Genomic DNA, 14,732 nt, shown 5'->3' with positions numbered 1-14,732 from the left:
TTCTGCCGCTCACAGTGCTCTGCAGTGTGTGTCTTCTGCCGAAAGAGGCCCGGGAGCTGTGCTTATCTCTGCAGAGCACCGTACCTTCGTCTTTAGCCTCTCTTCTCGTCTACATCTTAGCAAAAAGCTTTTCCACTCTGTCTGGCAAGGAGAAACTGTGCCAGCACAAAAAACATCTCCCATCGTGTTCTAGAGGCTGCACGGAGGTCTGCCGAGTGTTTTGCAAGAAGAGAAAGAAAGTTGTCCAAAACAGCTTGCAATCGAATGTTCATGTGAATAGAAAAGGCAGGAGAGTGGTCAGGTACTGTTTTCTCTCAGTTGGCAAGCTGCGCACACAATAGCAGTGTTGCACAGCTTGTTTCATCACCTTTGCGAAGTTGCCGTTCTCCCCGGCTCCCGGAGACGAAGAAGCTGCTTCTTCGCGCAAAGACGATTCTGCCGCTCACAGTGCTCTGCGGTGTGCGGCTTCTGCCGAATGAGGTCCGGGAGCGGTGCTTAGCTCTGCAGAGCACCGTACCTTCGTCTTTAGCCTCTCTTCTCGTCTACATCTTAGCAAAAAGCTTTTCCACTCTGTCTGGCAAGGAGAAACTGTGCCAGCACAGAAAACATCTCCCATCGTGTTCTAGAGGCTGCATGGAGGTCTGCCGAGTGTTTTGCAAGAAGAGAAAGAAAGTTGTCCAAAACAGCTTGCAATCCAATGTTCATGTGAATAGAAAAGGCAGGAGAGTGGTCAGGTACTGTTTTCTCTCAGTTGGCAAGCTGCGCACACAATCGCAGTGTTGTACAGCTTGTTTCATCACCTTTGCGAAGTTGCCGCTCTCTCCGGCTCCCGGAGACGAAGAAGCTGCTTCTTCGCGCAAAGACGATTCTGCCGCACACAGTGCTCTGCAGTGTGTGTCTTCTGCCGAAAGAGGCCCGGGAGCGGTGCTTAGCTCTGCAGAGCACCGTACCTTCGTCTTTAGCCTCTCTTCTCGTCTACATCTTAGAAAAAATCTTTTCCACTCTTTCTGCAAGGAGAAACTGTGCCAGCACAGAAAACATCTCCCATTGTCTTCTAGAGGCTGCACGCAGGTCTGCCGAGTGTTTTGCAGGAAGAGAAAGAAAGTTGTCCAAAACAGCTTGCAATCCAATGTTCATGTGATTACCAAAGGCAGGAGAGTGGTCAGGTGCTGTTTTCTCTCAGTTGGCAAGCTGCGCACACAATCGCAGTGTGGTACAGCTTGTTTCATCACCTTTGCGAAGTTGCCCCTCTCTCCGGCTCCCGGAGACGAAGAAGCTGCTTCTTCGCGCAAAGACGATTCTACCGCTCATAGTGCTCTGCGGTGTGCGCCTTCTGCCGAAAGAGGTCCGGGAGCGGTGCTTAGCTCTGCAGAGCACCGTACCTTCGTCTTTAGCCTCTCTTCTCGTCTACATCTTAGCAAAAAGCTTTTCCACTCTGTCTGGCAAGGAGAAACTGTGCCAGCGCAGAAAACATCTCCCATCGTCTTCTAGAGGCTGCACGGAGGTCTGCCGAGTGTTTTGCAAGAAGAGAAAGAAAGTTGTCCAAAACAGCTTGCAATCGAATGTTCATGTGAATAGAAAAGGCAGGAGAGTGGTCAGGTACTGTTTTCTCTCAGTTGGCAAGCTGCGCACACAATCGCAGTGTTGTACAGCTTGTTTCATCACCTTTGCCAAGTTGCCGCTCTCTCCGGCTCCCGGAGACGAAGAAGCTGCTTCTTCGCGCAAAGACGATTCTGCCGCTCACAGTGCTCTGCGGTGTGCGCCTTCTGCCGAAAGAGGCCCGGGAGCGGTGCTTAGCTCTGCAGAGCACCGTACCTTCGTCTTTAGCCTCTCTTCTCGTCTACATCTTAGCAAAAAGCTTTTCCACTCTGTCTGGCAAGGAGAAACTGTGCCAGCACAGAAAACATCTCCCATCGTGTTCTAGAGGCTGCACGGAGGTCTGCCGAGTGTTTTGCAAGAAGAGAAAGAAAGTTGTCCAAAACAGCTTGCAATCCAATGTTCATGTGATTACCAAAGGCAGGAGAGTGGTCAGGTACTGTTTTCTCTCAGTTGGCAAGCTGCGCACACAATCGCAGTGTTGTACAGCTTGTTTCATCACCTTTGCGAAGTTGCCGCTCTCTCCGCCTCCCGGAGACGAAGAAGCTGCTTCTTTGCGCAAAGACGATTCTGCCGCTCATAGTACTCTGCGGTGTGCGCCTTCTGCCGAAAGAGGCCCGGGAGCGGTGCTTAGCTCTGCAGAGCACCGTACCTTCGTCTTTAGCCTCTCTTCTCGTCTACATCTTAGAAAAAATCTTTTCCACTCTTTCTGGCAAGGAGAAACTGTGCCAGCACAGAAAACATCTCCCATTGTCTTCTAGAGGCTGCACGCAGGTCTGCCGAGTGTTTTGCAGGAAGAGAAAGAAAGTTGTCCAAAACAGCTTGCAATCCAATGTTCATGTGATTACCAAAGGCAGGAGAGTGGTCAGGTGCTGTTTTCTCTCAGTTGGCAAGCTGCGCACACAATCGCAGTGTTGTACAGCTTGTTTCATCACCTTTGCGAAGTTGCCCCTCTCTCCGGCTCCCGGAGACGAAGAAGCTGCTTCTTCGCGCAAAGACGATTCTACCGCTCATAGTGCTCTGCGGTGTGCGCCTTCTGCCGAAAGAGGTCCGGGAGCGGTGCTTAGCTCTGCAGAGCACCGTACCTTCGTCTTTAGCCTCTCTTCTCGTCTACATCTTAGCAAAAAGCTTTTCCACTCTGTCTGGCAAGGAGAAACTGTGCCAGCGCAGAAAACATCTCCCATCGTCTTCTAGAGGCTGCACGGAGGTCTGCCGAGTGTTTTGCAAGAAGAGAAAGAAAGTTGTCCAAAACAGCTTGCAATCGAATGTTCATGTGAATAGAAAAGGCAGGAGAGTGGTCAGGTACTGTTTTCTCTCAGTTGGCAAGCGGCGCACACAATCGCAGTGTTGTACAGCTTGTTTCATCACCTTTGTGAAGTTGCCGCTCTCTCCGGCTCCCGGAGACGAAGAAGCTGCTTCTTCGCCCAAAGACGATTCTGCCGCTCACAGTGCTCTGCGGTGTGCGGCTTCTGCCGAATGAGGTCCGGGAGCGGTGCTTAGCTCTGCAGGGCACCGTACCTTCGTCTTTAGCCTCTCTTCTCGTCTACATCTTAGCAAATTTTTTCCACTCTGTCTGGCAAGGAGAAACTGTGCCAGCACAGAAAATATCTTCCATCGTGTTCTAGAGGCTGCACGGAGGTCTGCCGAGTGTTTTGCAAGAAGAGAAAGAAAGTTGTCCAAAACAGCTTCCAATCGAATGTTCATGTGATTACAAAAGGCAGGAGACTGGTCAGGTACTGTTTTCTCTCAGTTGGCAAGCTGCGCACACAATCGCAGTGTTGTACAGCTTGTTTCATCACCTTTGCGAAGTTGCCGCTCTCTCCGGCTCCCGGAGACGAAGAAGCTGCTTCTTCGCGCAAAGACGATTCTGCCGCTCACAGTGCTCTGCGGTGTGCGGCTTCTGCCGAAAGAGGCCCGGGAGCGGTGCTTAGCTCTGCAGAGCACCGTACCTTCGTCTTTAGCCTCTCTTCTCGTCTACATCTTAGCAAAAAGCTTTTCCACTCTGTCTGGCAAGGAGAAACTGTGCCAGCACAGAAAACATCTCCCATCGTGTTCTAGAGGCTGCACGGAGGTCTGCCGAGTGTTTTGCAAGAAGAGAAAGAAAGTTGTCCAAAACAGCTTGCAATCGAATGTTCATGTGAATAGAAAAGGCAGGAGAGTGGTCAGGTACTGTTTTCTCTCAGTTGGCAAGCTGCGCACACAATCGCAGTGTTGTACAGCTTGTTTCATCACCTTTGCGAAGTTGCCGCTCTCTCCGGCTCCCGGAGACGAAGAAGCTGCTTCTTCGCGCAAAGACGATTCTGCCGCACACAGTGCTCTGCAGTGTGTGTCTTCTGCCGAAAGAGGCCCGGGAGCGGTGCTTAGCTCTGCAGAGCACCGTACCTTCGTCTTTAGCCTCTCTTCTCGTCTACATCTTAGCAAAAAGCTTTTCCACTCTGTCTGGCAAGGAGAAACTGTGCCAGCACAAAAAACATCTCCCATCGTGTTCTAGAGGATGCATGGAGGTCTGCCGAGTGTTTTGCAAGAAGAGAAAGAAAGTTGTCCAAAACAGCTTGCAATCGAATGTTCATGTGATTACAAAAGGCAGGAGAGTGGTCAGGTACTCTTTTCTCTCAGTTGGCAAGCTGCGCACACAATCGCAGTGTTGTACAGCTTGTTTCATCACCTTTGCGAAGTTGCCGCTCTCTCCGGCTCCCGGAGACGAAGAAGCTGCTTCTTCGCGCAAAGACGATTCTGCCGCTCACAGTGCTCTGCGGTGTGCGTCTTCTGCCGAAAGAGGCCCGGGAGCTGTGCTTAGCTCTGCAGAGCACTGTACCTTCGTCTTTAGCCTCTCTTCTCGTCTACATCTTAGCAAAAAGCTTTTCCACTGTGTCTGGCAAGGAGAAACTGTGCCAGCACAGAAAACATCTCCCATCGTCTTCTAGAGGCTCCACGGAGGTCTGCCGAGTGTTTTGCAAGAAGAGAAAGAAAGTTGTCCAAAACAGCTTGCAATCGAATGTTCATGTGATTAGAAAAGGCAGGAGAGTGGTCAGGTACTGTTTTCTCTCAGTTGGCAAACTGCGCACACAATCGCAGTGTTGTACAGCTTGTTTCATCACCTTTGCGAAGTTGCCGCTCTCTCCGGCTCCCGGAGACGAAGAAGCTGCTTCTTCGCGCAAAGACGATTCTGCCGCTCACAGTGCTCTGCAGTGTTTGTCTTCTGCCGAAAGAGGCCCGGGAGCGGTGCTTAGCTCTGCAGAGCACCGTACCTTCGTCTTTAGCCTCTCTTCTCGTCTACATCTTAGCAAAAAGCTTTTCCACTCTGTCTGGCAAGGAGAAACTGTGCCAGCACAAAAAACATCTCCCATCGTGTTCTAGAGGCTGCACGGAGGTCTGCCGAGTGTTTTGCAAGAAGAGAAAGAAAGTTGTCCAAAACAGCTTGCAATCGAATGTTCATGTGAATAGAAAAGGCAGGAGAGTGGTCAGGTACTGTTTTCTCTCAGTTGGCAAGCTGCGCACACAATCGCAGTGTTGTACAGCTTGTTTCATCACCTTTGCCAAGTTGCCGCTCTCTCCGGCTCCCGGAGACGAAGAAGCTGCTTCTTCGCGCAAAGACGATTCTGCCGCTCACAGTGCTCTGCAGTGTGTGTCTTCTGCCGAAAGAGGCCCGGGACCTGTGCTTAGCTCTGCAGAGCACCGTACCTTCGTCTTTAGCCTCTCTTCTCGTCTACATCTTAGCAAAAAGCTTTTCCACTCTGTCTGGCAAGGAGAAACTGTGCCAGCACAAAAAACATCTCCCATCGTCTTCTAGAGGCTGCACGCAGGTCTGCCGAGTGTTTTGCAAGAAGAGAAAGAAAGTTGTCCAAAACAGCTTGCAATCGAATGTTCATGTGAATAGAAAAGGCAGGAGAGTGGTCAGGTACTGTTTTCTCTCAGTTGGCAAGCTGCGCACACAATCGCAGTGTTGTACAGCTTGTTTCATCACCTTTGCGAAGTTGCCGCTCTCTCCGGCTCCCGGAGACGAAGAAGCTGCTTCTTCGCGCAAAGACGATTCTGCCGCTCACAGTGCTCTGCAGTGTGTGTCTTCTGCCGAAAGAGCCCTGGGAGCTGTGCTTAGCTCTGCAGAGCACCGTACCTTCGTCTTTAGCCTCTCTTCTCGTCTACATCTTAGCAAAAAGCTTTTCCACTCTGTCTGGCAAGGAGAAACTGTGCCAGCACAAAAAACATCTCCCATCGTGTTCTAGAGGCTGCACGGAGGTCTGCCGAGTGTTTTGCAAGAAGAGAAAGAAAGTTGTCCAAAACAGCTTCCAATCGGATGTTCATGTGATTAGAAAAGGCAGGAGAGTGGTCAGGTACTGTTTTCTCTCAGTTGGCAAGCTGCGCACACAATCGCAGTGTTGTACAGCTTGTTTCATCACCTTTGCCAAGTTGCCGCTCTCTCCGGCTCCCGGAGACGAAGAAGCTGCTTCTTCGCGCAAAGACGATTCTGCCGCTCACAGTGCTCTGCAGTGTGTGTCTTCTGCCGAAAGAGGCCCGGGAGCTGTGCTTAGCTCTGCAGAGCACCGTACCTTCGTCTTTAGCCTCTCTTGTGGTAGACAGGGAAAGGCGCTGCGGAAGATCTTGCGATGTCATGGAAAGCCAGGACCCTCAGATCCCCTTAGATAAGACCATGTGCCTCCCGTAGATAAGAAACTTACATAGGAATGTAACCCGCCTAACCAAATTGCAGTAACTTTCCATCCCCTACCCAGTAACAGTCCACCTCTTACTAACCATAGAAGGTAAAGACAGACCCATGCTGACGTAGAGACCCCTTAGACTATAAAAACCCAAGAGACGACATAATAAACGCCTTTTGACCGTCCATCACATTGATGTCTGCGTGTGTCATTGGCCCGAGTGGCCCTAGTGAGAGGGCTGCCGTGCTGTTCGTCTGAACCAGGTCGCCTGCCTTGTATCAGAAGGCAACAAACTGGTGCCGAACCCGGGACTGCTGCAGCCCCCGGGGTTCGGGAGTTCTCCTGGCCAGAGATCAGCGGCTGCTGGCAGCAGGTCTGACCACAGCGGGAGGGACGCCTCCGGACCAGCGTGGACCATGGAAGCCATTGCGAAGGTCGTAACAGAGATGCATGCACAATGGGGTATAGAATGTAAACTTAGGGATTTATCTCTCGCTTTGCCGAGACTGATTAAGCTTGGGGCTATTGAAAGCCCCGTGGACGTCCTACATTCGGACGTGTGGGATAATTGTACAAAAGCCCTGGCGGAGGACACCATGTCCTCGGGCTCAGGGAAAGCCCTAAAATCGTGGGGCAGGGTTGTCCAGGCTCTGCAAAAGGCTCGACAAGAGCAAGAAACCTGGATAGCCGCGCGAACTTGTTTATTAGCCGTGCCGCAGTTGGGGGTGGGCGCGGCGACACAAACCGCGGAGGGGCCTGACCCGGGCGGGCGCGTGGAGGCGCGAACGCCAAACCCCCCTCAGCGAGCGGATTCACCATCGGAGGGGGGGGAACACCCGCGGACGTTCTGGCGGGGGCTCGCGGAGGAGGCGCGGAACGCGGCCGAATTGGCGGACCCCGTAGGGACCGATAAAAACGCCCCCCCACCTTATGCGTTTGAAAATGGCGCCGAACCGCGTGGTGCGGGCGGAAAGGAGGAGGCGGGGGGCGGAAGCGCGGTCAGCCCGCTTAACAACGCATGCGCGGGCGAGCGGGGAGACTGGGCGGCCCCCGCGGAGACGCGTAAGATCAACCAGAGCCCTCAGTTCAAATTAGGTCCTTATAGGGCAAGGACCTCCCCCAGCAGGAGGCGGGGGGACCCCAGGGAGAGGGAACGGCCCGACCCCCGCAGGAGGGGGCGGGGTCGGAGTCCGGGGAAAAGGCAGAGCAGCCCGGAAGCGTCTCTTTATTCAACTTCCGGCTCGGACTCGGGCTCGAGCTCCGAGCCCGAGATAGGATCGGAGGATTCCGATCTGGATTACGGCTTTAACAGAGAGAGAGAAGCGGCATGTAAGGTCACTAGCCACAGTGCTCCCGCTTGGGTGAAGGGGTTACCAGAGAAAAACCAAACCCCGCTCACAAATTGGCAGAAAATAAAAATGGCTTGCGCGGAATGGGCTCCGTCTGCCACTTTAGTGTTCCCGGTTCGTGTGGGGGGGGCAGGCGGAAACCAAAGGACTTATTCACCAGTCAATCCGAAAGATGTGCAGGCAATTGTTAAAGCGATTGCGGATAAGGGAATTAATTCTGCCATGGTTTGCACACTTATAGACGGCCTTTTTGGTGGGGACGACATGCTTCCCTTCGATATTAAGCAGACATGTAGAATGATATTTGATGGTGCAGGGATGATCGTGTTCAAACAAGAATGGGAGGACAATTGCATGAAACAGCTAGCCTTGGTAACAGGGGCAGACCATCCACTGCACAGTTCCAGCATACAGAGGCTTATGAGCACAGACCCCACTATGATCACCCCCCAGCAACAGGCTGAGGGCCTGCGAGCCCATGAGGTCATGACAACGACCTGAGCTGCCCGAGAAGCCATCCGTGACGCTTCTAAAGTGGTAGCCAAACCCTCTCCATGGTCTTCCATAAAACAGGGTGAGAGTGAGAGCTTCACTCAATTCGTGGATAAGCTACAGGCTGCATTAGATTCCTCTGCATTACCCTCAGAGGCAAAGGGTCCCGTGCTGGCAGAGTGCTTACGCCAGCAATGCAACTCAGCCACTAAGGACATTTTAAGATCACTGCCACAGGGGTCCAATATAGCTGCCATGATCAGACACGTTGCAAAGGAGGAACACCTAGCTCCCATCCAAGCAGCAGTTCAAACTGCAATAACCAGCGTGATGGCGTGCCTTAAGTGTGGCCAGGCAGGCCACTTGGCAGCAAACTGCCCCCAGCCAAGCCGCCTATCAGCAGCTGTTCCACCACGCCAAGCGGGAGGCAGGGGACCGTGCTGGGGGTGTGGAAGGAAGGGGCATTTAGCTAAGGAATGCAGATCCAGGCCCCAGGGAAACGGGAGAGGGAGGGGGTGGCCGGGCCGTGTTCAGCCCCCTCCCACCTGGAATATGCAGCGGCCCAGCTACAGCAACCCCCAGTGGGGCAGGGGACTCTCATACCCTATGCCCCCACAGGGAGCAGTCACCTTTGCATCCCCCCCGGCAATACAATGGCAGAGCTGTGCAGCACCCTCAATACCTTCGCACCCCCCACCACCACAAGCCGTGCCGGAGTCACAGGGCCAGCAGGGGACGCCCCAGAGCGGGATCCCTGGGTGGCCTTGGTCATGAAAATAGGGAAGGAGCCCTTGATGGTGTGGGGGACATGCCGCCTTTACGGCAGCCAAGATCCTCACGTCATAGGGCTTCAGTTTTGGGCGGACACGGGATCAGACTGCACGATTATTCCCCAAACGCATTGGCCCGGACATTGGCAATTCAAAGAAGTCCCCCCGGTGAACGGAGTGGGGGGGCAGTCCCGGGCGTGGAAAAGCACCCAGCTGGTGGCTATAACACTTCACACGAAAAAGGGACCAGAACAGACAGTAGCAATCTACCCCTACATTTTGCAGAATTCTCCACCCCTGTTAGGAAGGGATGTTCTCTCCTTGCTAGGATTTCGGATCACAAATTTATCATGAGGGCCACTGCCGTACACCCTCCGCTGCCAATCAAATTGACTTGGAAATCATCAGACCCTGTATGGGTTGAGCAGTGGCCCCTGACAGAGCCTCGAATGGCAGCTGTGGAGGATTTTATTAAGAGTTGGTTAATTGAGAAAGGCCATACTGACTTAATGCCGCTGGTTAAGCTTGAAAGGGAGGTCAGCAGTCTCTGATTCAGTGACTGCTGACAGGCAAGAATGCCGGATGGCCTTGCTGCAACATGAGGAAAGGGAGGTGAGATTAGTCCTGAATATCTGCAGAATGTAACAGAAGAATAAGCATAAGAATGTAGAAGTAGGTGTAGTTGCTGATATGTAACTAACCAATCCTGAGCTCAACTTTTGCAATATGTATGAAGCTTATTAAGAACCATATTTAACCCGCCGTATTCGATCAATAAATCGGACTTGGATGAACCAATTGGTGTCTGGGTCTCCTTCCTCCGACAAATGGTGGAGAATGCGGGCAAAGGCAGCATTCTGAACGTTCGCTCTTTTGGATTATAAATTCGCCACGGTCGAGGAAGTTGGGTGAGAGTCCTTGCAGCCGGGACGGTGCCGGATTTTAATAGCACCCTTGAGGATTACAATGGTATCTCAAGTCTCTACATGTCGCAGGAGCCTGGAAGAGCTGCAACAGCGCGCGCTGATATATAGGTATGGATAGGCAAGCGACATACGACCTATTCTCCTCATATTTAGAAAAGCGAGGAGTAAAAGGGGTAGATTTAAAAAAGGAGTTACCAGGGTTATTAGCTTATGGTCATTCTAAAGGGATTTTTGCTAACCCACATACAGTTCATGAGATAGCAGAGTGGAAAAAGTTTGGGGATATCCTGTGGGATGCAGTGTTAGATGATGATAAGTCAGCAAAGAAATTTGGCAAGTTATGGCGGGTGGTGTATAATACGTTGCTTCAGCAGGTTTCTGAGAGAAAGGCAGCAGAAAGGGCAACAGAAGCTTATAAGAAGAATATAGGGTATGGTCGTGAGGATGATCCCCTGGCACCTTCTGTAACTCAGATACTTATGCCTAAGAGTCCCCAGCAGAGTGGTGTGCAGGATTTTCCTATAAATAGTGTGGAACCGTCTGCACCTTTACTGTTGGGGGAGGAGGGCAGGCTGGATGGTGGAGGTAAGAGCTCGCCTCCGCCGCCAGCTTCAGGCAGGTTGGATGGTGGGGGTGGGAGCAAGCCAGCTTCACCTCCGTCTCCAGCTTTGCCTCCGCCACTTCCTCCGCGAGAGTCGGCTTCGGTGGGGGGGGGGGCCGCTTCCCCCGCGCGAGCCAGCTCCGGCTTCACCCTCGGCTTCGGTGGGGGGGGGGCCGCTTCCCCCGCGTGAGCCGGCTCCGGTTTCACCCTCGACTTCGGTAGGGGGGGGGCCGCTTCCCCCGCGCGAGCCAGCTCCGGTTTCACCGGCTTTGCCTCCGCCGCTTCCCCAGTATGAGTCAGCTCCGGCGGGGGGGCTGAATCCCCCGCCGGAAACCTCGGTCTTGGTACCGAAATGCCAGCAGCATAGCACCCTTAAAGAGTCAGATCCTATCCCGGGGGCACACAGTGACCTATGGGGGGAGATGGCTAAGCAGAGAAGGGAAGCTTGGGCTGCTGTGGCAAAAGAAGTAATGCAAATGGGGGATGGCGAGGCGATGGAAGTAGTCTCTAGTCTTGCATGTCCGGTTACATATACACCACAATATGATGCACAGGGGAACCTTACGCATAATGTAGCAGCCTATGAGCCCTTAGACTGGAAGCTGCTAGCTCAGTTACGTTCTACAGTTAGTCAGTTTGGAGTAAAAAGTGAACCTGTTAGGCAAATGTTAGATTATCTTTTTAATACTCAGATTTTATGCCCAAATGATTTAAGAGGAATAGTTCGGTTGATATTTACTCAGCATCAGCAGTTACTGTTTAATGCACATTGGCACGCTTTGGTAAATGAGTCAGTTGCTGTACAGCGAGCTCAAGGAGATCCATTACATGGAGTGACAGTAGCTGAGCTTATGGGCTTAGGGGCATTTTTGCGTACAGAGGCACAGATGATATCGGGAGCAGATAAGCTTAGAGAGTCTATGCGGTTAGTGCGTGCTGCAATAGATATGGTTAAAGAACCAGGAGGGTTACCGACTTATATGGGCATTAAACAAGGTAGAGAAGAATCATTTGGGAATTTTATAGACAGGGCAGCTACTGCTATAGATCGGGCTGGTGTCGCAGACTACATGAAGGGGGCGCTATTGAAGCAGTCTGCTCTTCAAAATAGCAATCCAGCAACACAAAGAGTGTTAGCTACTTTGGGGGCAAATTGGACCATTGAGGAAGCATTAGAGCGAATGGCATTAATGCCAACAGCTTCACAGGCATTTATAGTAGATGCAATAAAGGAGCTAGGGTTAGGATTACAAAAGCAAGCAGAGTCTACTCAAAGTCAGGTGTTAGCTGCTCTTGCTCCTCTCCGAAATGGCTCACTGGCGGTCACGCAGAGCTCGAGACCATTCCTCAAGTGCTACAGATGCAGCAGTGAGGGACACACGCGACAAACATGTCAAGCAACCGGGATATGGTGTCACAACTGCCGATCCAGTTCCCACAACTCTACAGCTTGTAGGCGCCGGTCGGGAAACTATCCCAGGAGCGCGCAGCAGGCGAGCCACGCCCAGACACAAGTAGCCGCCGTGACATCGGAAACACCAACTGCCGACGCAACATCGCTGCCACCCCCTGTCTGCAACCAGCCACAGAAGGCAGCCTCGGCTTGGACTTATCAGCAGCAGTAGACGTCACATTAATGACGAATCGGCCTGAGAGGATACCAACTGGAGTAAAGGGTCCTCTCATTTTGAATGAACAAAAATGTGGAGCATTGTTATTAGGACGTTCTTCAATAACTATGCTGGGATTATTTGTATTGCCTGGTGTTATCGATGCGGATTATACAGGGGAAATACAAATTATGGTTTACACCCTTTATCCTCCTATTAAAATAACAAAAGGACAACGCATTGCACAATTAATACCACTATCACAAATGACATCTGGTATACCATCATTTACTGGACAAACGCGGGATGAAAAGGGTTTTGGCTCTACTGGTGTTACACTTTTAACTGTGGATTTACAAAATAGACCAAAACAAAAGGTGGAAATTACCCATGGACATCAAAGCATAACCCTTTATGGATTATTGGATACAGGAGCAGATACCAGCATTATCTCTCCAGAAGCATGGCCACAACATTGGCCTCTGTTCCCATCATCAAATATGCTCACCGGAGTAGGAGGATTTACATTAGCAAGTAGATCACCACTTTTGTTAGTGTGTATTGATGATCAACAAGTATCTGCTGTGTTTTCAGTTGTTCAATTACCACCTACAGTTTCTTGTTTAATTGGAAGGGATATTTTAACACAATTGGGAGTGGTGTTAACTAATCATCACCCTTTGGGGTAATTGCCATTGCTTGGACTTTCCCCATTCCACTCACCTGGAAAACGGATACACCGGTGATGGTTAAGCAATGGCCATTAAAAGGGGAGAGTCTTATGCATGCCCATGAATTGGTAAAGGAACAATATTCACAGGGACACTTACGACTTTCTACGAGCCCTTGGAATACACCTATTTTTGTTATCAAGAAGAAATCAGGGAAATATCGTTTGATACATGATTTACGGGCTGTAAATGAACAGATGGAATCAATGGGGGCCTTACAGCCTGGTCTTCCAAATCCAGCTATGATCCCAGAACACTGGCCACTTTTAATTATTGATCTAAAGGATTGTTTTTTCACTATTGGGCTGCATCCTGATGATATGAAGAGATTTGCTTTTACTTTACCGGCAATAAATCGTGGAGAGCCAGATAAAAGATTTGAATGGACGACTCTTCCGCAAGGCATGCGTAATTCCCCGATGTTGTGTCAGCTTTATGTTGATGCTGCATTACAGCCACTACGTCGTAAGTGGCCAGCAACTATAATATATCATTACATGGACGACATTTTGTTTGCCCAGCAACAACCATTCTCCTCTCTGCAGATTGACAGTATTAGAGATACTCTTTCAGCATATTCGCTTGTTATTGCTGCTGAGAAAATTCAGACCACCACACCGTGGAAATATCTGGGATGGACTTTAACAGATCAAAAAGTAATACCTCAAAAATTGGAATTACAATTGGACATTAAAACTTTGCATGATGCACAGAAGTTGCTGGGAGATTTACAGTGGTTAAAACCTATTGTGGGAATACCAAATCATTTATTAGAAACCCTGCGGCCTTTGTTAAAGGGTATTGATCCTACTACTCCTGTACACCTGACAAAGGAGCACTATCTTGCCTTGCAACAAATTAGTAATTGTGTACAACAGGGATATGTGTCTCGTCGACAACTCGACTGCCCTATTGACCTTACTATTTGGAATAGTCCTTGCCATTTGCTTGGTGCTCTCTCTCAACAACAGGAGAAAACGGGGGAGATACGAGTTCTGGAATGGTTGTCACCATCACTACAACATAAGAGAACAATATTCTCAAAAATTGAACAATTGGCTGTGTTAGTCAAAAAAGGGCGTCTCAGAATTATTGAAGTGGATGGTCGAGAACCTGCTACCATTAGATTGCCTATGGAGAAAGAGACTTTAGACTGGTACTTGATTAATTCAAAGAACTTGCAGGAAGCATTATTAGCATCACCTGCTAAAGTAGAAACCAGCAAATTAGTGCCTAAAGTTTTGCAATGGATGACAGAATGGAACTGGATTACTCGACCATTGAGGGAAGAACGCCCTATAGAAGGAGCTATTACAGCTTTTACAGATGCGGGAAAGAAATCAAGGCGTGCTGCTGTCACCTGGCAAGAAAAAGGACAATGGAAGCATCAACTTCTTACAGCAGATCCTGCAGATAGTTTACAAACTTTGGAATTGTTGGCAGTAGTATGGGCAGTGTCTAATTTACAGGAGCCTTTAAATGTGGTCACAGACTCTATGTATGTTGCCGGAGTAGCCAGACGAATAGAGGAAGCAGCAATTAAGGAAGTGAATAATAAACGATTGTATGAACTATTGATACAATTAAGGAAAGCTTTACGAGAAAGAAGTGCAGCGTATTCTGTGATTCATATTAGGAGCCATAAATGGTCTGAAGGTTTAGGAGAAGGGAATGAACGTGCAGACAAATTGGTTACTTTACCCTTTGATAACTCTTGTCCTATTGACAAGCATACATTGGCCAGAGAAGCACATAGCAGATATCATCAAAATGCAAGAGGGCTTGCAAAACATTTTGAACTGAGTTTATCAGAAGCTAAAGCCATTGTTAGAGCATGTCCAATATGTAGTTATCATAATGAAGGAATAGGTTTAGGCGTGGGAGTTAATCCTCGAGGTTTGGAAATAAATGAAAAATGGCAAATGGATGTTACACAGGTACCTAGATTTGGTAAAGTTAAGTACATGCATGTCACTGTAGATACATATAGTCACTACAT

The sequence above is a fragment of the Melozone crissalis genome, unplaced genomic scaffold, assembly GCF_028551555.1.
Source record: "Melozone crissalis strain CALT ecotype California unplaced genomic scaffold, PUWL_Pcris_2 ptg000319l_1, whole genome shotgun sequence".
NCBI classification, from domain to species: Eukaryota; Metazoa; Chordata; class Aves; order Passeriformes; family Passerellidae; genus Melozone; species Melozone crissalis.
This window is presented reverse-complemented; position numbering follows the sequence as displayed.